This window comes from Pristiophorus japonicus, chromosome 5, assembly GCF_044704955.1.
Source record: "Pristiophorus japonicus isolate sPriJap1 chromosome 5, sPriJap1.hap1, whole genome shotgun sequence".
NCBI classification, from domain to species: Eukaryota; Metazoa; Chordata; class Chondrichthyes; family Pristiophoridae; genus Pristiophorus; species Pristiophorus japonicus.
In genome coordinates, this window is record NC_091981.1 from 145,339,595 (window position 1) to 145,364,199 (window position 24,605).

At 45.1% G+C, this 24,605-nt stretch overlaps 1 protein-coding gene across 3 annotated transcripts in view; it reads left to right on the top strand.

Moving 5' to 3' along the window:
* The first annotated feature begins 1,350 nt into the window (after positions 1-1,350).
* Positions 1,351-24,605, top strand: part of dgkb (diacylglycerol kinase, beta) — a 1,139,682-nt gene continuing 1,116,427 nt past the window's right edge. For all 3 annotated transcript variants that reach the window (XM_070881012.1, XM_070881013.1, XM_070881014.1), the window contains exon 1: positions 1,351-1,411. The gene's annotated coding sequence lies outside the window, so the exon portion shown is untranslated. The remainder of the gene's footprint in view (positions 1,412-24,605) is intronic.

Below are 24,605 nucleotides of genomic sequence, written 5' to 3' on the forward strand. Positions count from 1 at the left end.
TGAGTCTCCATTAATTTACTCACCTCCTCTCCATCGTCTATTTGCTGTATTCTGACTGTAATCCTGAGAGTTCTGCCCTTCCCATCTTACTTTCTCTTCCTTTCCATTGGGACCACCTGCTCACAACACTTTTTTTGTCCCTTTCGCCCAATACCTCTCCTCCTACTCCTAGAACAACAACTTTATATAGCATTTTTAACAGAAAACATCACAATACACTTTACCGACCTGTGTAATCAGATATTCCACCCCAAGTGTGCTTATCTATATTGTGTAACCTGCGTGTTGTCTGACCTTGAATGATGTAATTTTACTCCTTCCCTTCACCTGTTTCACTTTTCTTCCTCTCTCTGCTGAAGGCACTAACTCGTACTGGCTCCAGACTCTCTCTGTTACCTCACCCATGTATTGGAGCATAGGTTTTAAATGGCAACACGCTATTTGACTGTGAAGGATATTGGAGTCAAGCCTGATCCTGTTGTCTTCTGACATTTGTACATGGCACTTTCCAGTCGCGGTTATTGAATAACGATCAAGAGAGGGAGCCCTGACTGATTTTGTTTTTCTTCCTTTTACACCACCCAGCCCCCCATCCACTCCCAGCACAGGGTTACTGAGGACAATTGTAGCACTGCAACCAGTTGACTTCATACAGACTTTTAAGATTAATCTTGTCAGTAAAGTATTGGTTGGCAAAGTTTTTTTTTAAATGATGGAGTTTCCAATAGGAACATGTAATTTGCTTTGCATGAAATGGTCCTGTGTTACTTGCAGGTGATATTGTCATGAGCCACATTTATCAAAACTGTTATTTTCATTCCAGTAACAACTCCCCAGTTAGTTCTTTTTTGCTCTTTATTTTCTAAACAGTCTTATCTGTTACTGTACCTCTTGCATATCAACAAATCCAAATGACCGCAGGGAGGGATGATTATATTGTTTAATAAAGAGGCAACCAAAAAAGCAACTGGTTATAAAAATATACCTGATTTGAAGGGGAGGAGAACATTTTAAATACAGCAGTGCATTTGTTTTTAACGATAAATGATCTATTCAATGCAGGTAGCACACTGAATGTGCATTGGCTGACTTGCTTGCAGCCTGAACCTCATTCTGAACCATCAGAGTTTATACATAATTAAGGAAATAGGCTGATGCAGTTTCATTTTTGTTTTAATTAACTTGCCCTTTCATTGGAGAATTAACACTGCTCAAGTATGCCAGGACTATGTGGTGTAAAGTATGAAGAAAAGCCATCATCTAAGTTCTCTGAAAATTTAGTCTTGTCTTGCTTAGGATAAACTTTTAAAACTTTTTCTCTTCTTTTCTTTTAGACTCCACAAAGAAACTTAAGGATGTTCTGGAAGAATTCCATGGAGCTGGTGTGCTTGTGAAATACAATCCTGAGCAGGTATTTTATATTCCATCTGTTCTGATATCTAATTTGTTAGGAGAGGCACATCATAGACTTGTTTTCTTATTTTGCCCCCACCCAAAAATTCAATATTAAAGCAATAAAAGGGAATAAGTGAATGCATTTTTAAAAATTTCTCAGGATGTGGGCAAGTTTGCATTTTTGGCCCATCCATAATCACTCGTGTTCTTGTTTTGTTTTGATACAATTGAGTCACTGTTGGCCACTTTAGAAGGCATTAAGAATCAACCATTCAGTCTGACACTGACGTCATATACAGGCCAGACTGGTTAAGTGTGACAGGTTCACTTCCCTGTTAGGCATTCGTGAACTAGTTGGGTTTTTGTGACAATCCATCAGCTTTTGTGGCCAGTTTTTCTCGTGCTAGACTGCAAATGACCAGATTTATTGAAATTAATTTTGCAACTTGAAATAAGAATTGCCCTACTGTATCTGTGTGTATTTGTCATTTATCAAACTTGCTCTTAATTAGAGTAATTTTTATTGAATGTTCTTTCTACGGAATCTTGACTGCATCATTGATTTTGGCATTCGGATCCGCTGCTGTCTTTGTCGTGCCTTATTGATGGATATTTTATGGAATATCTATTTATAAAAGTAGATACAGGCACCATATGGACAATGTCAGTGCTTTTTCAATATAAATATGTCTTCAATCTACAGTATCAGTGTGCCAGCCAACAGTATAGTAAATATTCAGTGGTCCCTTCAATTAAAAGTAGCTGTAGTTGAGGCACCGAGGCTATAAAAGTGATATGATGACTAACCTTGGTCAGAGCAAGGACAGCTGTTGTTGACCTAAAGCTTTAGACCATACCAAAGGCAGAGACAGTAAAGGAAATGGTGAATTTGAAGTAGATAGTTAATAGATTTTTTAAAAGCATGGTCACTTTTCTCACTATGCTTGACATGTTGGGGAGAAATTGGCCTGGTTTGCGCCTTTCATTAGTGCCTCGGGGATGGGGTGGGGCGATAATGGGGCGCTAAGGGCTTATCAACTGGGCGCAGCAAAATCACAGTCGCCCGCGAACTTCCATGGCGAGTTAGCTTTCAAATGCACACTGATATTGGGACTAATGGATCAATTTTAGAGCGCAATGAGACAAAATAAGATTCATCTGATGATCATTAATAGATTTAAAACATTATTTCACATAGATTAAAAGGACACTGGCATATGTTGTGCAATGTTTAGGCAGGTTGCGTTCACAGAAACAGGTAATTTGGTCACACATCCCCAGCATTGAAGCACTGACCACACTTGATCAGCTCTGCTGGACGGGCCACATAGTTTGCATGCCAGACACGAGACTCCCAAAGCAAGCGCTCTATTCGGAACTTGTCCAAGACAAATGAGCCAAAGGTGGGCAGCGGAAACGTTACAAGGACACCCTCAAAGCTTCCCTGATAAAGTGTGACATCCCCACTGAAATCTGGGAGTCGCTGGCCAAAGACCGACCGAAGTGGAGGAAGTGCATCCAGGAGGGTGCTGAGCTCCTCGAGTATCGTCGCCGAGAGCATGCAGAAATCAAGCGCAGGCAGCGGAAGGAGCATGCGGCAAACCAGTCTCCCCACCTACCCTTTCCTTCAACCACTGTCTGTACCACCTGTGACAGAGACTGTGGTTCTCGTATTGGACTGTACAGCCAGCTAAGAACTCATGCTAAGAGTGGAAGCAATTCTTCCTCGATTCCGAGGGACTGCCTATAATGATGATTTGGTCCAGCAAGTCTATGCTGATGTTCTTCTGCACAAGCTACCTAAATTAATCCCACTCTACAGAATAAAAGTATCCCTAGTGGGTAATCTCACTCAGCCAAACAGCAGGATGGCTGGTTTGGGAAATGGAAACAAAGTCACAGCACTGCAGCAGGGAATGCTATTTAAAGGTGAAGACTGGGGAAAAACAGAGGGAGCTTTATTCCATGCAATTCATGACCTCTGAAGAAATGAAAGAAAGAAAGAAAGAAAGGCTTTATATCAACCTAGATCTGGTGCTCAAGTCTCTGGAGTGAGATTTACGCACATAAACGGGGTTTCTGTTGCACTTCCGGGGTAGTCAAGGCTGCGGAGCAAAAGCAGCTTTGAAGAAGTTCATGGCCATAATTTAACTAGCTGGTCTAGAACCCAGTGATGTTTTTGTAAACAAGAACATGCTTTTGTCTACATTATAACAGTGACTGCACTAATTCCTGAGGATGTGAAAGTTTCTAAAGAAGTGTACGGAGTTGTTAAATTTCCCTGACAGAAAGTAATAGCGTTGCCTATCTTTGTCATTAATTTCTGAAGGGTATACCTCACAAGAAGTCCCAACTGAGCCATGTGAGGTATCAAAGGCCTGATCTCAACAAAGTTAAACGTTGTTATCTGTGCTTGGTGTTTGGTCACAATAGAGATATTCTGTATTCACCTGACATAGCGAGGAATGTGTAATGGTCTGAAAATCTATTCTATCTCCATGTGCTCCTCTACTCACTAATTGAAGGCAGTGTGGGCACATCCCAGAAACAAAATTCTGAAGTCTGAACATATTTCTGTATATTACTTTTATTTTATGAGATTTAAAAAGATTTCTCCGCTCAACAACAACAACAACAGTTTGCGTTAATATAGCTCCTTTAACATAGCAAAGTGTCACAAACTTCTTCACAGGAGCATTATCAAACAAAATTTGACACCGAGCAACTTAAGGAGATATTAGGGCAGATGACCAAAAGCTAGGTCAAAGAGGTAGGTTTTAAAGAGCATCTTAAAGGAGGAAAGAGAGGCAGAGAGGTAGAGATGTTTAGGCAGGGAATTCCAGAGCTTAGGGCCTAGGCAGCTGAAGGCACAGCCCCCAACGATTATAATTGGGGATGTGCAAGAGGCCAGAATTGAAGGAGCACAGATATCTTGGAGGGTTGTAAGGTTGGAGGAGGTTACTGAGATGGGGAGGGATGAGGCCATGGAGGGTTTTGAATGCAAAGATGAGAATTTTAAAATTGAGGTGTTGCTTAACCGGGAGCCAATGTAGATCAGCGAGTACTGGGATGATGGATGAACGGGACTTGGTGCAAGCTAGGATACGGGCAGATGAGTTTTGGATGACCTTAAGTTTATGGAGGATGGAAGATGGAAGACTGGCCAAGAGAGCATTGGAATAGTCAAATATGGAGGTAACAAAAGCATAGATGAGGGTTTCAGCAGCAGAAGAGTTGATTCAGAGGCGGAGTTGGGTGATATTACAGAGGTGGAATTGGGGGTCTTAGTGTGGATACGTGGTTGGTAGCTCAACTTGGGGACAAATACGACACCAATGTTGCAAACAGTCTGGTTCAACCTCAGACAATTGCCAGGGAAAGGGATGGAGTCAGTGACTAGGGAATGGAGTTTGAGATGGGGATGAAGAGAATGGCTTCGGTCTATCCCCAATATTTAGTTGGAGAAAATTTCTGCTCGTGTTTGCTCATTTGCTGGAATGCATTTTCGACCTTCTTAAAATGTAATTGTTATTAATAATCAATAATAATGAATGTGTTTACAAAAAAATAAGTAATGTCGCAGTCATACTGCACTGGGCCAACTTTAGCAACAGGCATCAATCAGACTGCCTGCCCTATGTCATCAGTTTGAGGTCTACAATTTGATGGTCAGGCCTTATTTGAATTTTATTGGCGGGCTGACTATACATCTCTAGCGGTGACGGGCAACCTGCCCAATTGGAGGGTAGGACTTCCGCCACACATTTGAAGAGCGAATTCCCCTTTTAAAGAAAAGTTTTATTCAGTGTGCGACTGGGCGTATTAGCATGTCTCAGGCAAGCGCACCTTGCTTCTCAAATAGAACAGGTGAGGACATGCAGACAGGTTTTGTGCCCCTGACATGTCAGGACATTGCTGAAATAAACACTGCAGCTGGTCAGGATAGAGATGACAAACAATGTCAAATCTCACACGTTCATCCCTGACTGTGGGTTTAGTGCTGCAAATGCATGAGCGTGATGTCTTCCTATTACTATTTCTCTGCAAACCCTGGCATTAGCCCTTTCACTTCCAGACTATCTCCACCTACTCCATGAACCTCAAATATTAGTCTGCATTCCCTCCCAGCCTCAGTCTGCAGTCCAGTTTCATTCCAAATTGCTGCTGCAGCATGCCCAGTCCCATTCAATCTTGATATCCACCTCTGACTCATTATAGACTGACTGTGTACCTTCAGCTCTAACAAAGGCAAAACATCAAAATTGAGCACGTCTGTAAAATAACATGAGAGCCATAGAGACGTTGGGAGACATACAGAACAGAGAAGATATTTCTGCACTGCTGATTTATCGATTTAAATTTTGTGGGCCTCAAGCTTTAATAAAAGTTATTCATGGTGCTTTGTCATTATTGGATAAGAATGAAAATCCACCAGCGAGGGAGCAGAACTAAAAATAAGTATTTGCATAATGTAAAGCCCGTGAAAATCAAAACCCAGTGATGCAAGAATAGTAAGTCAGGAGCAGTCAGCACAGAGACGGTGGGTTGGGAACAAACAAGAACATGGAAGAGAGCAGGTTACAAGCAGCTAGGAACACAGAGGATAGTGGGTCAGGAGGAGCAAACAGTGTGCTGGAGAGCAGGGTCTGGTTGAAACTAGCCTTTGCAAATGTACAGATAATCTGTTTTATGCAAAAAAATAAAACAGAAACAGCATGGATAAGCTGAGCAGTACGGAGCCTGGGCCCTCTGTGTGCTATGAGTAGATAACTGGGTTCATTCTCTATGCAGCTTCACAAGCTGGTAACTGAATTAAATTAAGCAAGTACAAGACTCGATTTGATAAGTACAGCCACATTTGTTTTATCTTTCCATTCACCCTCTCTGTCTGAACATTCACGATCATTACGTTTTAAATCTAAAGCATTGTTTTTGTAATGGTGTACAGCATAAGATTTAAAGGAAAAGGCTGTAATTGATGTGTGGGTTTAGCATGTGTTCAGTCTTCTCTTAAGCAAAAGAGGGAGGTGGTAATCAAATGTAAATTAGACCAGCATGAATGCTCTAAGGCAAGACTGCTGAAAACCTATTGGAAAGTAGTAAAAGCAGAGAGGAGGGTCTATAATAACGTAACAGACATGTTACGAAAGTGCTTTTCACTTTCTGTGGGTTGGTAAAACCCATCTGTCAAGATGGTCATACAGGGCCATGATTTTGCCAGCCGTAGCAAGTCCGGTGCGGCTGGAGTAGACAGTGGCCACAAACCCTGCTCTCGTCTTCATCCTGCCTCCTCCAAGTGATTTTGCCCTGATTGTGCTTGTTAAGATCACCCTGCGAGGTTCCTGGCCAATTAAAAGGAAGCAGGTCTGATGACGTCATCTGACGATGCATCATCAGCCAGTTTCCTTAAAGGGGCCATGTCCACATTCATTTTGGCAGTTGTGCTATCAATGTTCTACAGCATTGAGCTGCTTCAAACACTGACAAGCACTGCACAAAGGTGCACAGCTGCACCCAGGCTCTCCCATGATTCCCTCCATATACTTATGGAGGAGTCACAACACACAGGGAGGTTCTGTTCCCTTCCAATAGACGGAAGAGAACTTCCCAGGAGATCAACACAGCCTGGTTGCACATTGCACAGGAGGGCACAAACAGGGATGTTGTCAGGAGGACCTGGCTGCAGTGGCGCAAACCTTTCAATGATTAGGCTGGATTAGGCTGCATAGCTCATGGTCAGCCGGCGCGGACATGATGGGCCATAATGGCCTCCTTCCATGCTATAAATGTCTATGATTCTATCATAACAGTAGATCACAAAACATTATTGCAAAGCCATACTCAACCTCATCCTCCTGTACCACTCATCACATCCCCATCATTCTACTTTCCCTGCCCTACTCCTGCACATCCTTACTCACATCAACTTACCTTACACCTCCACCCATCCACCCTTATCTAAGTTATCACTTCCCTATCTCACTAGCCACCCCTCACACTCACCCTCATCTTTGTCCAATCATTCAAACTAACAACATAGAAGAGTAGACACTTGGGTGCTTTAGGGAATGTTTGTGTAAAGTTTCTGTTAATGTGTTGTCTAGCATTGAAATTTTAATTTTCATCACTTTGCCTTCTTGGACAGATTTGTGTGCACCTCTGAAAGTGTTTTCGTGAGGTTCAGTGAATGGTAAGACATAATGTCATCACTACCCCCTCCCAATGGTGATGAGTGTGAAAGGAATGGCTTGGACATTGTAAGGATGATTTATGGTGCTGGTATAGGATGGTGCCAACCTGGCATATCATGTGGCAGCCAGGGTGTACAGTGTTAAGTAAAGCAAATTTGGATATGGTGAAGCCATTTCTGGCATCCCGGGCAGCAATGTGCACAAGTGATGATGCCCTGTGTCCAGTGTAGCATCAGTTGATTGCAGATAAGGTTGGTGCTACTGGTGTGCCCAGTGATGCTGGTGTTGGGGCTAATATTGGGAATCTGAGGACCAAGCTGTGATGTTTTCAAGGGCATCGATGCTGATGGAATCGATGACAGGTGAGATTGAGATGACAGCAGTGATCTGTCAATGGTGAGAGAGGTTGTTCCAATGAGGTGACACTGGAAAGTTTGCTGTAAACACTTGCGTCTGCATAAAGGTCAATCTGTCTTCTAACAGCTTCGAACCTTGGAAAGTGAAGACCTATGAAATGAGAGCTTTCATAGATCATTTATAGCTGTCAGGTTAGTGAATCATTCGATGCTAACACAGCACCTGACCTACTTACCTGATGTGATAACCACGCTCCGGGAAACTCGTTAAAAATCTAAGGGTAGAAATTCACCTCTGCCGGAAACGGGTCGCACCTTCCATTTTTCCTGTATTTTCACCGCTGCGGTGGATGTAGTGGCCTCTTGCGTGAAATTCAGCTCTTTGGCTTTTTTTTTCGAGCAGAGCGGAAATCGGTCATAATGGGGGTGGAAGTGGGGCGGAGAGCAGAAGATCGGTCATAAGAGGGGCGGATGTGGGGTGGGCACAGTGTCCGCCGCTGTCAGTCATCAGCGTAGCGCTTGCTGGCGCGTCACCACATCTCTCCCCCTAACTTAAAGGAGAGAGCCACTGCGAGCTCTGCAATTATTTTAGTTAGGTCCACTGGGCCACCAGGGAGAGTTTCAGCTGGGCCAGCGGCCTGGCACCCAAAAAGGGGTGCCAGGCTGCCTGTTGGCGGCAGAACAGGGGCAGAACAGTCGGCTGACAAAAAAAATTAAGATGGCAGCCATGGCAGTGAGCCCTCCTTTTTAATGGCGACCGCACTGCCATTTTGCACACAAAGTGCACCAACAGAAAAAACTATCGAGGGCACCGCGCGGCAGCTGCAAAATTTTTTTGATGAACTTTGCTTATGGGAGTGGTAGATCTGCAGTGCACGCTTTGATGACACACTTAGGAGGGTTCGGCAGCAGCAGGGCGGAAGTGGGGACCACCAGAAAAACCACCGAGGAGAATTTCGCCAGCGGCGGCCATTCGACAAAAAATCGGTGGCCATTCGATACTGCCGCGTGGCCACTGCTTTCCAGCGGTAACGGGCTTTATCGGGAGGCTGAATTTTGTCCCCCTGGTAAAAAGGTAAATACATGGTAAAATCCTGCTGAACTACCTTTTAACTAGCCTTTAACTATCTAAATTGGTTGACCCGCTGCTTGGTGTTAGGTCTGTTCAGCAATGACAGACCCGACACTTGGGAAACTGACAAGGAGCCGGGTTTACAACAGGATACTGACCCGCTGTCAAATTTAGTTTTATGACATTTCTGTGAAGCGCCTTGGGATGTTTTACTACATTAAAGGCGCTATATAAATACAAGTTGTTGTTGTTGGTTTTGAAGCAGTTCTGTATTTGTGTTAACTCTCCTTGGTGCCTTTCCTGCCCGCTGACGAACAGCATGTAGATGAGGCTCAGACGATAAAATACTCCAGGCCTGAAATTTATGCCAGGGGGTGCGTTTTGTACTCACCCTTCCCCCTGCCTGCCCAAAATCTGCTCCAGGCTAAAGCACTGCTATGGAAGATCTAATAGAATATATCGGGCCAAAAATCGCGGTCTCTATGGGCATGCACGATGTGCGCACGCACCCGTAGCAGCCCCACATGTGTTGGTTCCTGCCACGCGATGCGCATGCGCCGAAATCCGGCAATTAGTCAAAATTTATTTCTAAATGTGCTTCTGGATTTTCTTTTCCACATTTATAACATTGGGCGGATTTCTTTCAAAGTCTCCACCACTCTGTCCAATCTAGCAATCAAACTTCAACAAACCCTTGGAAAACGTAACGTTTGATGGGCTGAGGTGATGGGGCGGGTGGTATTTCCGAGATAAGGTAAGAAAAATCAGAACCAAGAAGAAGCTATTCATGTCCTTGTAAGATAGTGGACCAAAGATGATTATTCACCTAGAATGCTCCTCTTTCACCTTAGTGACCCGAGAATCAACCACATCTCTCCCCCTCACTTAAAGGAGAGAGCCGCTGCGAGCTCTGCAATTATTTTAGTTAGGTCCACTGGGCCACCAGGGAGAGTTTCAGCTGGGCCAGCAGCCTGGCACTCAAAAAGAGGTGCCAGGCTGCCTGTTGGCGGCAGAACAGTCGGCTGACAAAAAAAATTAAGATGGCGGCCATGGCAGTGAACCCTGAAAAACGATCAGCCTGCAGTTATGAAATTTCAAGAGTGAAGTGGTGAGGGCTTCAAGGGATGTGAGAAAGGCAGATAAATGGAGTTGAGGTACAGATCAGCTCTGATCTAATGGAATGGTGGAACACCTCGAGGGGCTGAATGGCCTACTCCTGTTCCTATGTTCAATTTGCTTGCCAGATTGGACAGAGTAGTGGAGCAGACCTGTACACCAGGTTTATCTCAGAAAGTTGCTTGGCATTGGGGAGGCCAAGCTAAAGAAATTTCTGGCCTGGGAATTCCTTCCCCTGAACCCACCCTCTTCAACATCATGGGCCATGTTGGGGTTGAGGAAGGCTTAGCCCCAATAATGGCCCCGATGAAAATTTGCAGAATATTTCAATTCTCATGTATCTCTAGCATTCAACTCTGGTTAGCTGATCTCCTCTCGTTCCATGGTCTCAGCATCACATGAACCACCATGTTGTCTGGAGTATTTGAGCACCTCAGTCTGTATTATTCTTCAATTTTATTCCAATAAGTTACTCATCCAGCTTTCTTTGTAACGTTAATGTAGCTTTGGCTATTTTTACTTAAGCCTATTGAGTATCTCCACTTTTCTATGTGTAAAATGAATTCCTTCTAATCTCAAGCCTTCCTCGAGGTTTGTTAATATAGATACTGCAACCCAAAACAATTCCAATTTGCTAAACTTGAAAAGGGCAGCAAAATTCAGAGTGTGGAAAAAATTATGAATTGTTGAGTGTGCTTGGTGTGAAAGAATTGGTTTGATGGCCATGGTATTTTCATACTTACAGTATGCAAGAGTTGTTTATTATCTTGAATTTTGAGCAACTTTTACATTTCTAACTTAACTGGCAATGTAAACTGATAAATTTTGGGAAAAAAGGTTCTTCTATTACAACTCAAACTTGGACCAAGAGTCCAGAATTTTTAGAGGACATTGTTTAGGGTGGATCTGGGGCAGTCTCCTGGGATCAGGGACATTTACATATTGTGGGTGACAGTGCCAATGGAGTGCCTACACTTCACTGAGTGTCAGCTGTGGCTCAGTGGTAGCATTCCTGCCTATGAGTCCTTCAAGTCCCACTCCAAAGACCTGCGCACCAAACGCAGGCTGACACTCCAGTACAGTGTTGAGGGAGTGCTGCACTGTCGGAGGTGCCATTTTTAGAATTAGACGTTAAACCAGGACCCACATTTCCCCACTCTGATGGACATAAAAGATCCCACGGCATGATTTTGAAGAGCAGGGAAGTTCTCCCCAGTGTTCCGGCCAATATTCCTCAGCTGACATCAATAAAACAGATGACCTGGTCATTATCACATTGCTCTTTGTGGGACCTTGCATTGCACACATTGGTGGCCATATTTCCTACATTACAAAAGTGTCTACACTTCAAAAAATATTTAATTTGAATTGGCTGTAAAATGCTTTGGGATGCTCAGAGGTCATGAACGGTGATACAAATGTAAGTCTTTCTTCTACCTCAGATGGAGGTACCACAGTATAAGTGGACCCATGGAGACATGGGAATGCCAATCAAAAATAAATTAAATTGTGCATTTCCTGGCTCTTATGGTTTTGGTAAACCAATCCGTAATGTTCTGCTGAAAGCGGCCTTGAAAATGTTAAATCCCTCCCCGTTTGCGACTCTGGACACTTATTGGGGAGAAGGGGTGTAGCTAGCACTGCCCCAAATTCCACTCCACATGCCCAGACCCCCAGAATTTCAGATCACAAAGCTTTTTCAAATGGGTACAGGGAGAAGGTCCAGCAAGACCATCCATTTTTCATGGATAGATTTCTATGAACATAGTCATTGTTTTTCTTCACATCTGTGCACCTTTTAATACTTTCAGAGAGGATTTAAAATGACGACTAAAAACAAATTGAAGTACCTTGTAAATTTTCTATATCTACATAAAATAATAACTGCAGGCAAAATCTATGCCAATTAGGAAAAAAATACTTTTGGCATTCAATAATCATAAACCAGTTGTTGTTTTCTGGTCCATTTGTCCCAAATCAACCACAATGTCTGAACACCAATCCGAATCTGGGTCTTTCAAATTGCAGGGCAGTTCCATTTACTGCTTGTAATCAGAGTTGCCAAATCTCACTCATAAAGAGTGATATTCACTTAGTTGAGTCATTTATTTTGGTGCAGGAACACAGCTCCATTTGTTTAAGGACATTTGCAATATTTGTGTCACCTTTTGTAATTAAAAATCTCTCTTCTAGCAATTCCTCATTGTTGCGAACCTCACTCTTCACTGGAAATGAACAAGTGACTTCCTGTCACTGTGTGTTAAGCTCTACTCGTTGTATCTTATTTAACTCTTTAACTACCATCATTTGTACTAACCTATTTCTTTCTCTTCTTTTTTGCTTAAATCTCTTCTCAGAAGCAGGATATTCTCAGTCAAGTAAGTGTTACTTATTTTAAAATGTCAGGGTTTTGTGATGGGGCAATAGCGGAGGAGTGGCTGTGTGTTTAACTTAGGTGTGGGAACCCTTGCACCTATTTGCACAGATGAAGTCAAGGAAAAAAATGATCTTGGTGGATTGCTGATGGCTTATTGAGTCTACTAGTGTGCTCATGAACCATACCTACCAGGTACGAGCCCTGGTCTGTGCTGAGCTAACTGATTTAAAAAATGACAGTGTTAATAGTATTATCAGTGCTCTTGGGTTAGAGAGTGGAAATTGGCCAGTGTTTTCTGTCCTGATTATTGTCCAGTGATCTCTGCTGGACGTGCATTTGTGTGAATACAGGGCGAGAACACGATGGATTTAGCTGTGAAGCCATTCCCAGTCGAATAGCCTTCTTATACCCACTGTTGGGACTTGCACATGAATAACTTCTCTTCTTCTTAGGCAGTCCTCCAGAGTCGAGGATGACTTACTTCCACACTAAAATAAGTTGTAAGGTGACTGATGAGACCAATGCGGGATCTACAGTCTCTGTCACAGTTGGGGCAGATGGTGGTTGGAGGAACGACACTGGACAAGCTACCAGTGGAAGTGTAGCACAGCCCAGTGTCAAAGTCTATTAGAGAGAAGAGAAGAAACATTTTCTAGAGGGAAAAAAATATTTTTCTCACTCTTCACTTAGCTTCTCTTGTTCTTTTTCTATCTTCCAGTTCACTAAATTTCCAGATTTTACTTCCCATAGATTTGTAAAGTTCTCATATTTCTTTTTAAATTTACTGACATTGTTGATAATTGCATACATATGTCTCCAAGAGGCTGTCATTGATAATGGGGTAGAAATTGTGGATGCCTCCGACCTGCAAAAAATCTATGAATTTACCTGGTGTCCGGGAAGTTCCTGGATTCGCACTCCTGGGCCTCTCCAGGTACCCGTGGGTAGAGGCCCATGTATCCCAGGGGCGTGTGTGGTTCACAAGCGCCCTTGGGATCACGGGGGCTTGCCCATCCAATAAATTCCATTTGTACGGAACTCCCATAAGAATGAATGGGGGTCACTTAAAAAATACACAAATACATGAAATGAGTTTAAAAAAAAATTACATATTTAAAATGAAATGCCATTTAATTAAATATTTTACACAAATATTAAATGTTTTGAATTTTTTTAGTATCTTTTAACGGGGCTAAAAATAAACCTACCTTACTAGTCAGGGATTTCAATATAAAAATGAGTGATAAAATTTTGGCCCTAAATTTGCGGCCCCTATGGGTGCGTAAGCGGTGTGCACGGGCCTGTAGGGGCTCCGCAATCCTCTTGACAGATCGTCGCATCTGAAAGAAAAGCGCCTCCGCGGGTGGAGAGTTGGGCCCAGCGAATGTCTGTGAAATTCGTACGACTGATAAAAGCAGGCGTAAGGTCACTTTTATCAGCGTAGGACTTTTAAAGGACAGGAAAAATCTTTTTTTTTTAATAATTTAAACATTTAAATTCCTGTGAAATAAGGTAATTTTATTTTTAAATCCTATAAAATATGTAAATTTATTTTACAAAAGATTAAATTTTGTTTTAAATAATTAATTAATTTCTATTTTGATTAATTTTAAATATGTGATGTCTCCTGTTATTTATTTTAAGTGTTTGTGTGTTTTGGGGGATATTCCCATTCATATTTATGGTGATTCCGTATAAAATCACCATAAATATGAATGGGAATACCCCTACTTTAATTGGTTGGGCCAGCCCACATGATCCCAGAAACGCATGCAAAATGCCTACATCCCTGGGATACGCGGGCTTCTATGCAGGCCTTCGCATAGAGGCCCAGGACCGTAAGTCTCTGAACATCCCGGACCACCAGGTAAGTCCTTTGATATTTGTCAGTTCGGAGGCATCTGCCCTTGGGAAGCCTCCGCACGTAATTTCTGCACCTTTTATTTTTTATTTTTTTAAACTCTTTGGCTGGTAAAAGCAGGGGTAAGAATTTCAAGGGCATTCGCTGGGTGAAAGTTATGCAAATCACCCAACTCTCCAATGCCTTTTTCTTTCGGATTCGTACGATCTGTCAAGAGGATTCTTCATGCGCAGTGCATTGTAGGATTTCTGAATCTTTCTGGGCTTACATTTGACAGTGAGACGATTCTTTCAAACAATTAGAAGAGTTTATTAAAAATATACACACATGCACATTAGCAGCAGTGGTCAAATATCCTATAGATCTACCTTAGTTACAACAGAAATACAATGAGGTTATAATAAAAAATGATATACGTTACGCCCCTTGGCTGGATTGGACACACGGCATGCTGAGTTGGCTGGTCTTCAACAGAAGGTCTTTTGCCGTGTGTCCAGCAGGGAGAGAAGAGAGAGAAAGTAACCCGTGTGGCTTGAGTTTTTAAATCCCTTAAGTCCATTGTCCTCAGAAAAGCCCCACGATTGGACCTTGGCTCTCGGGCAGTTTCTTATTGGCTCTCCTCGCACAGGTCTGGAGGCCAATACACAAAAGCCATGTGGCATCTCTGTGGGGGCTTTCATTTTGTTTCTTTTGTTTCAAAACTCAGCTCATGCTGGTAACCTGTGAGCTTCCATTCTGTTTCAACACAAACAGGTCATTCCGTATAATCTACACCTTTAACATTTATACATACACAGAATCAATTTTTAATCATTAATAAACACTTTTATTCTTACAGCATGCCTAAACCAGAACTTCGAGGGCCCCTATGGGCCCGTGAGTATCTCACACATGCCTATAGGGGCCACACATTCAGCCCTAATATTTGACTAAGTTGAAGTCAAAAACCTAAAAGTATTAATATAAATTAGTGGATTGGCATATTTTGTGCTAGGCTCTCGCCAAGTCGAATTTTTTATGGGCATAATGTCCATAACCATCCAGATTATGCTGGATTTCCAGTATTGCGACAGGAAGTTTGGAGCTCTTTCATTTATATTGGAGAAAATAAATATAAGTTCATGAAACCCTCAAGAGGGAAATCAAAATGTTGAAGGCACAAAATTGGTGTTCGTATTCTAGAGGGATTTAGAGGCTTGATCCCTGAAAAAAAATGAAATTTTACATTAACAAATTATATATTTTTTTAAATTCTAGGCACGCTAGTGGTTCACAATGAATAATTTGGATTTTAAACAAAGCAACCAGACCATCACTTATTCAAAAGTTACCTCAACAGCCATAATGAAGGAATTTTTACCTGGGAGAGCGCGTGTGTTTGTGTGTGGGTGTGGTGTTAAAGTCGTCAAAAATGCAAACGCGTCTGGAAGCTGGCTCCAACCCGCTGACTTCCGCGTTTAACTCAGGCACGTTTGGCTGGTTGCACATAAGCCCTGGGGAGAGGCAGGTTAGCCTATTAACTTATTGTAATTGCTCAATTGGAGCGATATTTAGCAGACGTTAAAATTTAACGGCGCAACCATGGGTTTCCTGGGCTTCCTGAAACTCGCCATTGAAACCAAGGTAATTGGTAATTGAGGGGGCTGATTAAAAGTCATGCAAATACTCCAATAAATACTCAGTACTCACAGATGCTTTCTTACCTACTAATGGAAAAGGGTTTGTTCATTGTACTTTTGCTGATCGTTTACTTTCTACACTTTGGAGGTTTTCTGAATCAGATCAGGATGGGTAGTGCCTTGCCTGCCTTAGATTGGACCATGGACGAGGAGCAACAAGGTCATCAGCAGCAGCAACAGCCTGTTGTTGACAGCGGAGAGGGGAGCAGTAGAGCAGCTCATAGGAGGCACTACCCACATTGGGTGTACAGGCGGAGGCTCAGCTTTCTTGAGCTCTCGGAACAGCAGTGTGTTAAGTCATGACTCTAATGTACTAACTTACACGAAACACATGCTGAAGTCAAGGTCACTTTTAATTCACAGCTCTCCAGTGCTGCACTTGCCTGAGACCTCCCTTTATATACCTCAGTGGGACAGGTATGGATTGTCTCCTGCAAGTGCAACCCTGGTGGTAAGGTATGCTTATTGTTACAGATCATATCCAGTTACAGTCATGTATAGCATGGTAAGATACAGTTATATACAGTATTGTGAGATACATGACATCACCCTCCCCCAAGGTCTTATTGCCTTTATAGATTCAGTCTCTCAGATGGTCTGCGCTCTCACGTGGAGCGTCTTAGTTGTGGTTCAGTTGTTTGCCTTGGTGCCTGTGTTTCGTTTGGTGTGATTGCTGGTATCTCGCCTGGGCTGTCTGTTTCGTTCGGTGTGATTGCTGGTATCTCACCTGGGCTGTCTGTTGAGATTGCCCTTTCCTCAGGTTGTTCCACCTGTCTGTCCACCAGGTGTGGTTTGACTTCCACATTGTAGTTGCCTCTGGTTCTTCAGTGTTATCAGTGAATCTACTTTTTACTTGGTCTAAATGCCTCCGGCAGGTTTGTCCATTGTCCATTTGTACAACCAGTAGCCTGTTTCCCTCTTTGACTGTTACTGTCCCTGCAAGCCATTTGGGACCCCGGCCATAGTTTAGCACAAGCACTTTGTCCCCTATCTCACTCCACCTCCCCCTCGAATTTCAGTCATGGTACTCAGTTAGCTTTTGATGCTTAGCCTCAACAATTTCATGCATGTCTGGGAGGATTAACGAGAGCCTGGTCTTTAAAGTTCGTTTCATCAATAGTTGCGCGGGGGGGAACCCCAGTCAACGAATGCGGACGAGATCTGTATGCCAGCAGCAATCGTGACAGGCGGCTCTGCAGCGTGGGACCTTGGATTCTGAGCATGCCTTGTTTAATGATCTGCACTGCTCGCTCCACCTGGCCATTGGAGGCCGGCTTGAAAGGTGCCGTCTTAACGTGATTTATACCGTGGTCAACTATAAAATCGTGAAATTCTGCGCTGGTGAAGTACGGACCATTATCACTGACCAATATGTCAGGAATGCCGTGCGTTGCAAACATGGTTCCAAGGCTCTCCACAGTGGTGGAGGTGATGCTCGAGTTTAAAATGGTGCACTCGATCCATTTTGAAAATGCATCAATGACTACGAGGAACATTTTGCCCATGAATGGGCTCGCATAGTCCACATGCACCCGCGACCACGGTTTGGTGGGCCAGGGCCAGGGGCTTAGGGGGGCCTCCCTGGGGGCATTACTGAGTTGGGCACAAATGGTGCACCGACGGACGCAGAGCTCCAAGTCCACGTCAATGCCAGGCCACCAGACATGAGATCTGGCTATGGCCTTCATAAGGTTGATCCCCGGGTGCTCGCGATGGAGGTCCCGGACAAACGCCTCCCTGTCTCATAAGGACATAACTACTCGGCTGCCCCACATCAGGCAGTCTGCCTGTAGTGAGTGTTCATGCATGCGCCTATGGAAGGGTTTGACCTCCTCGGGGCAGGCATCGTGAGCCTCTGCCCAGTCACCGGTTAAGACGCATCTTTTAACTCGAGATAATGTGGGGTTGCTGGTCGTCCAGGCTCTGATTTGGCGAGCTGTCATGGGTGAACCTGTGGATTCAAAGGCATTGATTGCCATGACCATCTCACAGTCCTGTTCATCGGACCCTTCTGTGGTTGCTAGGCTAGGGGTAGACTGCTAAGCGCGTCGGCACAGTTGTCTGTGCCTGGTCTGTGCCTTATCGTGTAGTCGTAAGCCGCCAGAATGAGTGCCCACCGCTGAATGCGCGCCGAGGCGTTGCCGTTGATTGCCTTGCACTCGGATAGTAGGGATGTGAGGGGTTTATGGTCGGTTTCTAATGCAAACTTGGCCCCGAAAAAGTATTGGTGCATTTTTTTGACACCGTACACGCACGCAAGCGCCTCCTTCTCAACCATACTGTACCTGCGCTCCACCCGTGAAAGTGACCTGTAGGCGTAAGCAACGGGCTGCAATTTACCCGCATCTTTGACGTGCTGTAAAATGCACCCGACCCTGTACACTGACGCATCACACGTAAGGAGTAACTTTTTACCTGAGTCAAAAAAAGCTAAAACACTCTTGGAACATAGAAGGTTGCGTGCCTTATTGAAGGCGCGTTCTTGGGCGTTCCCCCAAAACCATTCGCACCCCTTTCTGAGTAGCACGTGGAGAGGCTCCAGCAGCATGCTCAAGTTCTGCATAAAGTTTCCAAAATAATTGAGTAGCCCGAGAAAGGAGCACAGTTCCGAGACATTCCGGGGCCTGGGTGCCAGGCGAATCGCTTCGGTTTTGGATTCAGTTGGGCGGATTCCATCAGCGGCAATCCGTCTGCCCAAAAATTCAACCTCAGGCGCGAGAAACAGACACTTGGATTTCTTAACTCTTAGGCCTACCCAATCCAATCGACTTAGTACTTCCTCAAGATTGCGGAGATGAGAGTCGGTGTCACTGCCGTGATGATTTTATGTCATCTTGAAACACAACCGTCCCCGGGATGGACTTGAGCAGACTTTCCATGTTGCGCTCGAATATAGCAGCTGTTGACCTGATGTCAAATGGGCATCGATTGTATACAAAAAGGCCTCGATGTGTGTTGATGATGCTGAGTAGCTTAGACTCTTCGGTCAGTTCTTGCGTCATATACGCAGATGTGAGGTCAAGTTTCGAGAAAAGTTTTCCTCCAGCCAACGTGGCAAATAGATCCTCCGCTCTTGGCAGCGGGTATTGGTCCTGGAGGGAGACTCTGTTGATGGTAGACTTGTAATCCCCACAGATTCGCATGGATCCATCAGGCTTCATGACGGGGACGACGGGGCTTGCCCGTTGCTGAATTCCACGGGAGAAATTATGCCTTCCCGCAGAAGCCGGTCCAGTTCGTTTTCAGTCGTTTCCCTCATCACATAAGGCACAGCTCGAGCCTTGTGATGGACCGGTCTGGCATTCTGTGTGATGAAGATTCTAACTTTAGCCCCTTTGAAGATGCCCACACCTGGCTGAAAGCGGTGTTCAAAACGGCTTAGAATTGTTGAGCAGGAGGTCCGTTCCTCTGACGACATGGCGTGAACATCATCCCAATTCAAATTAAGTTCTGCTAGCCAGCTTCTCCCCAACAGGGCTGGGAGATCCCCGGGGACAATCCACAGGGAAAGTCAGTTCACCATCCCTTTGTGTGTGACCGAGAGCAAGGCACTGCCAAGGACTGGGATGATTTCTTTAGTATAGGTCCTTAGTTTGGTGTCGATCTTTGTGAGTTTTGGTTTGTTGCTTTTGTGCGGCCACAGCTGTTCAAATTGTTGAACGCTCATGAAGGATTGACTGGCCCCCATGTCCAATTCCATGTTGACGGGTATCCCGTTGAGTAGAACCCTCATCATAATTGGAGGCGTCTTGGTGTAAGAACAGTGGACATTGATTGTGTTAACCCGCTGTACCTTGGCGTCCTGTGCACTGTTCCAACCGTCTTCTGGTCCGCTTTCCAACCTTTCCGATTCGTATACCAGCTGAGCTGCTGTTTTTCTGCACATGTGAGCCAGATGCCCTGTGTAGTTGCAGTTTCTACAAACGGCATGCTGAAATCAACACACCTTGGTTGAGTGCCTTCCCCCACATCTCCAACACAGACCATTTCCATTGTTTCCGAAGGATGAGCTGCGTCTGGCTGATCTCCCTTGAGCTTCTCTCAATCTGTTGTTGATTGCTCGCATTGTGGGTTGATGAGGTGTGAACAGCCATTCATGTGGCCCTTGATTTTGATGGCTTCTGGCGCCACTGTCTGCTGTTGAAGGCCTGCTCTCCTGCCTTTGTCTGTATGTGGGGGTAGCGGTTTGTTTCACAATGTGAACCCCTTGTTCCGATGCCTTGGTGGTTGTCGTACCCAAAGTATAGATCAGCCTCGTTTCTTTTTCGCCTGCCAAGAACGTCTGTGCGACCAGTGCTGCTGCCTCTAGAGTCAAGTTCTTAGTCTCTATAAGCTTTCAGAATATGCCTGCATGGCCTATTCCTCAATAAAAAAGTCTCTCAGTGCTTTTCTCCTTAGTTCATCGGGGAACTCACATGAACTAGCCAGCCTCCGAAGTTCCGCTACAAAGTCGGGTATGCTTTGGCCCACACAGCGTCTGTAGTTGTAGAACCTGTGTCTGGCCATGTGTAGGCTGCTCGCTGGCTTCAGGTGGTCTCTCACCAGTGTGCTCAACTCCTCAAACGACTTGCTTGCTGGTTTCCCGGGTGCCAGCAGGTCTTTCATTAAAGCGTATGTTTTCGAGCCACAGCTGGTCAAGAGATGGGCTCTTCTCTTGTCTGCCTTATCATCGCTCAGCCAGTCTTTGGTCACAAAGCTTTGCTGGAACCTTTCTATAAAGTCATCCCAATTGTCTCCAGCATTGTATTTCTCATCTGAGCTGTTGGTAGCCATTCTGTGGATTCTGTGATCCCTTAACTCATCGCCACTGTTAAATCCTGACTCTACTGTACTGACTTACACGAGACACATGCTGAAGTCAAGGTCACTCAGGACCTGCACCTTTAATTCATAGCTCTCCAGTGCTGCACTTGCCTGAGACCTCCCTTTATATACCTCAGTGGGACAGGTGTGGAGTGTCTCCTGCAAGTGCTCACCTGGTGGTAAGGTATGCTTATTGTTTCAGGTCATATCCAGTTACAGTCATGTATAGCATGGTAAGATACAGTTATATACAGTAATGTGAGATACATGACACAGTGCTTATGGAGGCTGAGGTTGTCGCATCAGGTGGTGGATGACAACTGCAGCCTCCGAGAAGAAGACCTGCTCTCTGGTGGCCACCTGTTATCAGTGGCTGTGAAGGTAACCAGCGCCGTCAACTTTTATGGCTCTGGATCCTTCCAGGGTTCTGGCGGAGACATATCCAGGATCTCCCAGTCGGCGTCACACAAATGCATAAGGCAGGTGATTGATGGCTTGTTTGCCAGGGCTGCCAATTGTGTCAACTTCAGAATGAGTGGACGCCTGGCTTTGTGACTCTGACTGGCTTCCCACATTTGCAGGGCATCATCGACTGCACACACATGCCAATCCGCACAACCCCCAGATCACCAGGAGTATTCATGAACCGCAAGGGCTTTCACTCCATCGATGTGCAACCACAAAAAGATATTTCTGCAGGTGTGCACACGATTCCCGGGCAGCTTCCATGATGCTTTCATTCTGCGGAACTCCAAGCTCCCTGATATGTTTGGATCTGGAAGCAGACTTAAAGGGTGGCTGCTAGGAAACAAGGGATATACCTTTCAAACTTGGTTGATGACACCCGTGAGTAACCCAATCAATAAAGCCGAAGAGCGCTACAATGAAAGCCAGATGACCACCAGATATGTCAGTTAGGAAGCGATCGGCATGCTCAAGATGGGCTTCAGATGCCTGGACAGATCTGGAGGCTCCCTTCAGTACTCACCAGTCAGGGCCTCCAGAATGGTCGTGGTGTGCTTCGTCCTGCACAACATTGCACCGCAGTTAGGATTGGAGCTGCAGGAGGAACAAGGTGCAGAGCACACATCGCCTGTGGAGGAATCTGTGGATGAAAAGGAGGAAGACGAGGCGGAGGAAGGTGACAATGCCTGTACAGCACCAGCTGCTCACATCGCTGCCAGGGATAGTCTTATCAATGCAAGATGTAGTTAGTTCCTACCACTGGACTGATGTCAGAACCGTAAGCAAAGCACCCCACAATCCCCCACCCCACCCAATGCCACTGACGTGAAGCAGCCCTGCAAAAAGCCAACCACCCATTGAACATCTTCCCTATTCTTCCCCATCAATTTGTTTCATTCCATTCATCAGCAAGCAAGTGAAAAGACGAGTTGCCACCCAGAAACCAAAAATGGGCAACACAGGAAAGTGGTGCACAGTAATAAATTTCATGTGATTCTACAGTTGTACCTCTCTAGTCCGGCACCCTCGGGACCTGACCGGTGCTGGAACAGAGAATTTCCTGAACCACGAGAGGTCTTGCTTACCGGTACCGATGGACAGCGCCCGAACTCCTGTATGTGTGAGTGCGTGCCACGGCAGCCTGTGGACAGCTCCCTCAGCACCCGCACACGCACTCACTAACTGACAGACGTACCCAGTCCATCGCCAAACACACTGACTGATCAGCCATTGCAGCCGATTGAAACTTTAGCAGGCCCAACTAATGCTGAACCACCGATGTTTCCGGATGAAAGAGTCCTGGACTAGAGAGGTACAACCTGTACTAAAAAATGGAAACTTCACAGCCTAACATTTTCTCATACACCCAGATCAGTGATGCATTGTAAGGCCAAGGCCAAGAATTTTTCATCCTACTTAAGGTGCCAGACATGTTGGTATACAGACTCTGCTTTGCCGTGGTCAAGGCATGCATGGATTAATTTTATTGCCATGATTGATGATCCACGGAGTTGGTCACTCTATCCCTGCTAGAAGACATTGTCACAATGCCCTGCGGCAACTATGCTTGAGGCGGACTGCTCCATTCTCTCTGCAATTATGGGCATTGTAAGGTCTGCCAGTACATCACACATGAAGGCCCTGCCGGAGATAAAAGATATGAATTTGTACTGGCAATGTAAGAATGTTGCAAGTTATCATTATGAAGATAATCATATTTCATTCACTGCTGAAATCAAGTCAAGACAACAGTGTGGTATGAAATGTGCGCGCATTATATCTCATTCTGTCACCAGGTGGCTGGGCTGCCCCCATCTCTGATGGTCAGAGACTCCAAGACGCCACTGATCACCAGTGCTTCCTTTTTGTCAGTTGTCAGATCTGTGGAGGCCCACCTCCAGTTCCTCCCTCTTCCTAGCTGTTGTGCATAGAAGAACTCTGCGAGGCTGAGTACTGTGAGCTAAACTTAGTGTGACCTTAGTCTTCTTTATTACAACTCCAGAGAGCCTAAACAACATGGCAGTCAACCTTTTATATTGGCCCTGCACGTGTGTGCAGGTGACCATTAAGATGCCCAACAGTCGTGCCCTCTAGTGGCAAGTATTACATAGTTACATACATTACATCACTCCCCCCAAGTTATTTAGAAGTTGAGGCGATCCGGAGCCCTTCGCTCCCTGGTCGATCATCCAAGTTCAAACCCTGGCATGTGTGAGTTGGCTGAACCATTGCTGCACTGCACCGCGGCTGGTCTGACTGGACTGTCAGGAATGGTACGTTCATCCTCGTGATTGACAGCGAGGTTGATTGCTGGTTGGGTGTGTGTTGGTGGATCGTTGATGGTGATGTCCTCTTCAAGTCGTTCCTGGTTGTCAGCAAATCGCAATTTGGTCTGATCGAAGTGCTTTCTGCACATATGGCCATTTAACAGTTTGATTATAAACACCCTATTCCCTTCCTTGGCCAAAACAGTGCCACTTGGGACCATGACCGTAATTCAGGACAAACACAGGGTCGTTAACATCAATGTCACGTGAAACAGCCGCGCGATCATGGTAGATGTTCTGCCGGTGTCGCCGGGTTTCCACGTGATCATTAAGATCCGGGTGGACAAGGGAGAGCCTGGTTTTGAGTGCTCTCTTCATTAAAAATTCTGCCGGGGGAACCCGGGTGAGCGAGTTGGGTCGCGTCTGGTAACTGAGCAGAATGCGAGACAAGCAGGTCTGCAGGGAGCTGTCCGTCACACATTTCATGCTCTGCTTAATTGTTTGGACTGCCCGCTCCGCTTGGCCGTTAGACGCGGGCTTAAACGGAGCAGACCTGACATGCTTGACGCCATTGCGGGTCATAAACTCGTTGAATTCCGAGCTGGTGAAACACGGTCCATTGTCGCTGACAAGGTCGTCGGGCAAGCCATGGGTGACGAACATGGCCCGGAAGCTTTCAATGGTGGCTGTGGACATGCTGGATAACATGATTACAATTCTATCCATTTGGAATAAGCGTTCACAACTACTAAAAACATATTTTCTAGAAAGGGGCCGGCAAAATCTACGTGGATCCTGGACCACGGTTTGGAGGGCCATGACCACAGACTCAGTGGAGCCTCCCTTGGTGCATTGCTCAGTTTCGAGCAAGTGTTGTACTGGTGCACGCATGACTCCAAGTCTGAGTCAATGCCGGGCCTGGCAATTGCCTTCATCATGACAATGCCTGAGTGGTTACTGTGTAGGTCGAGTATAAACGTTTCCCTGCCTTTTTTGGCAAAACCACGCGATTACCCCATAAGA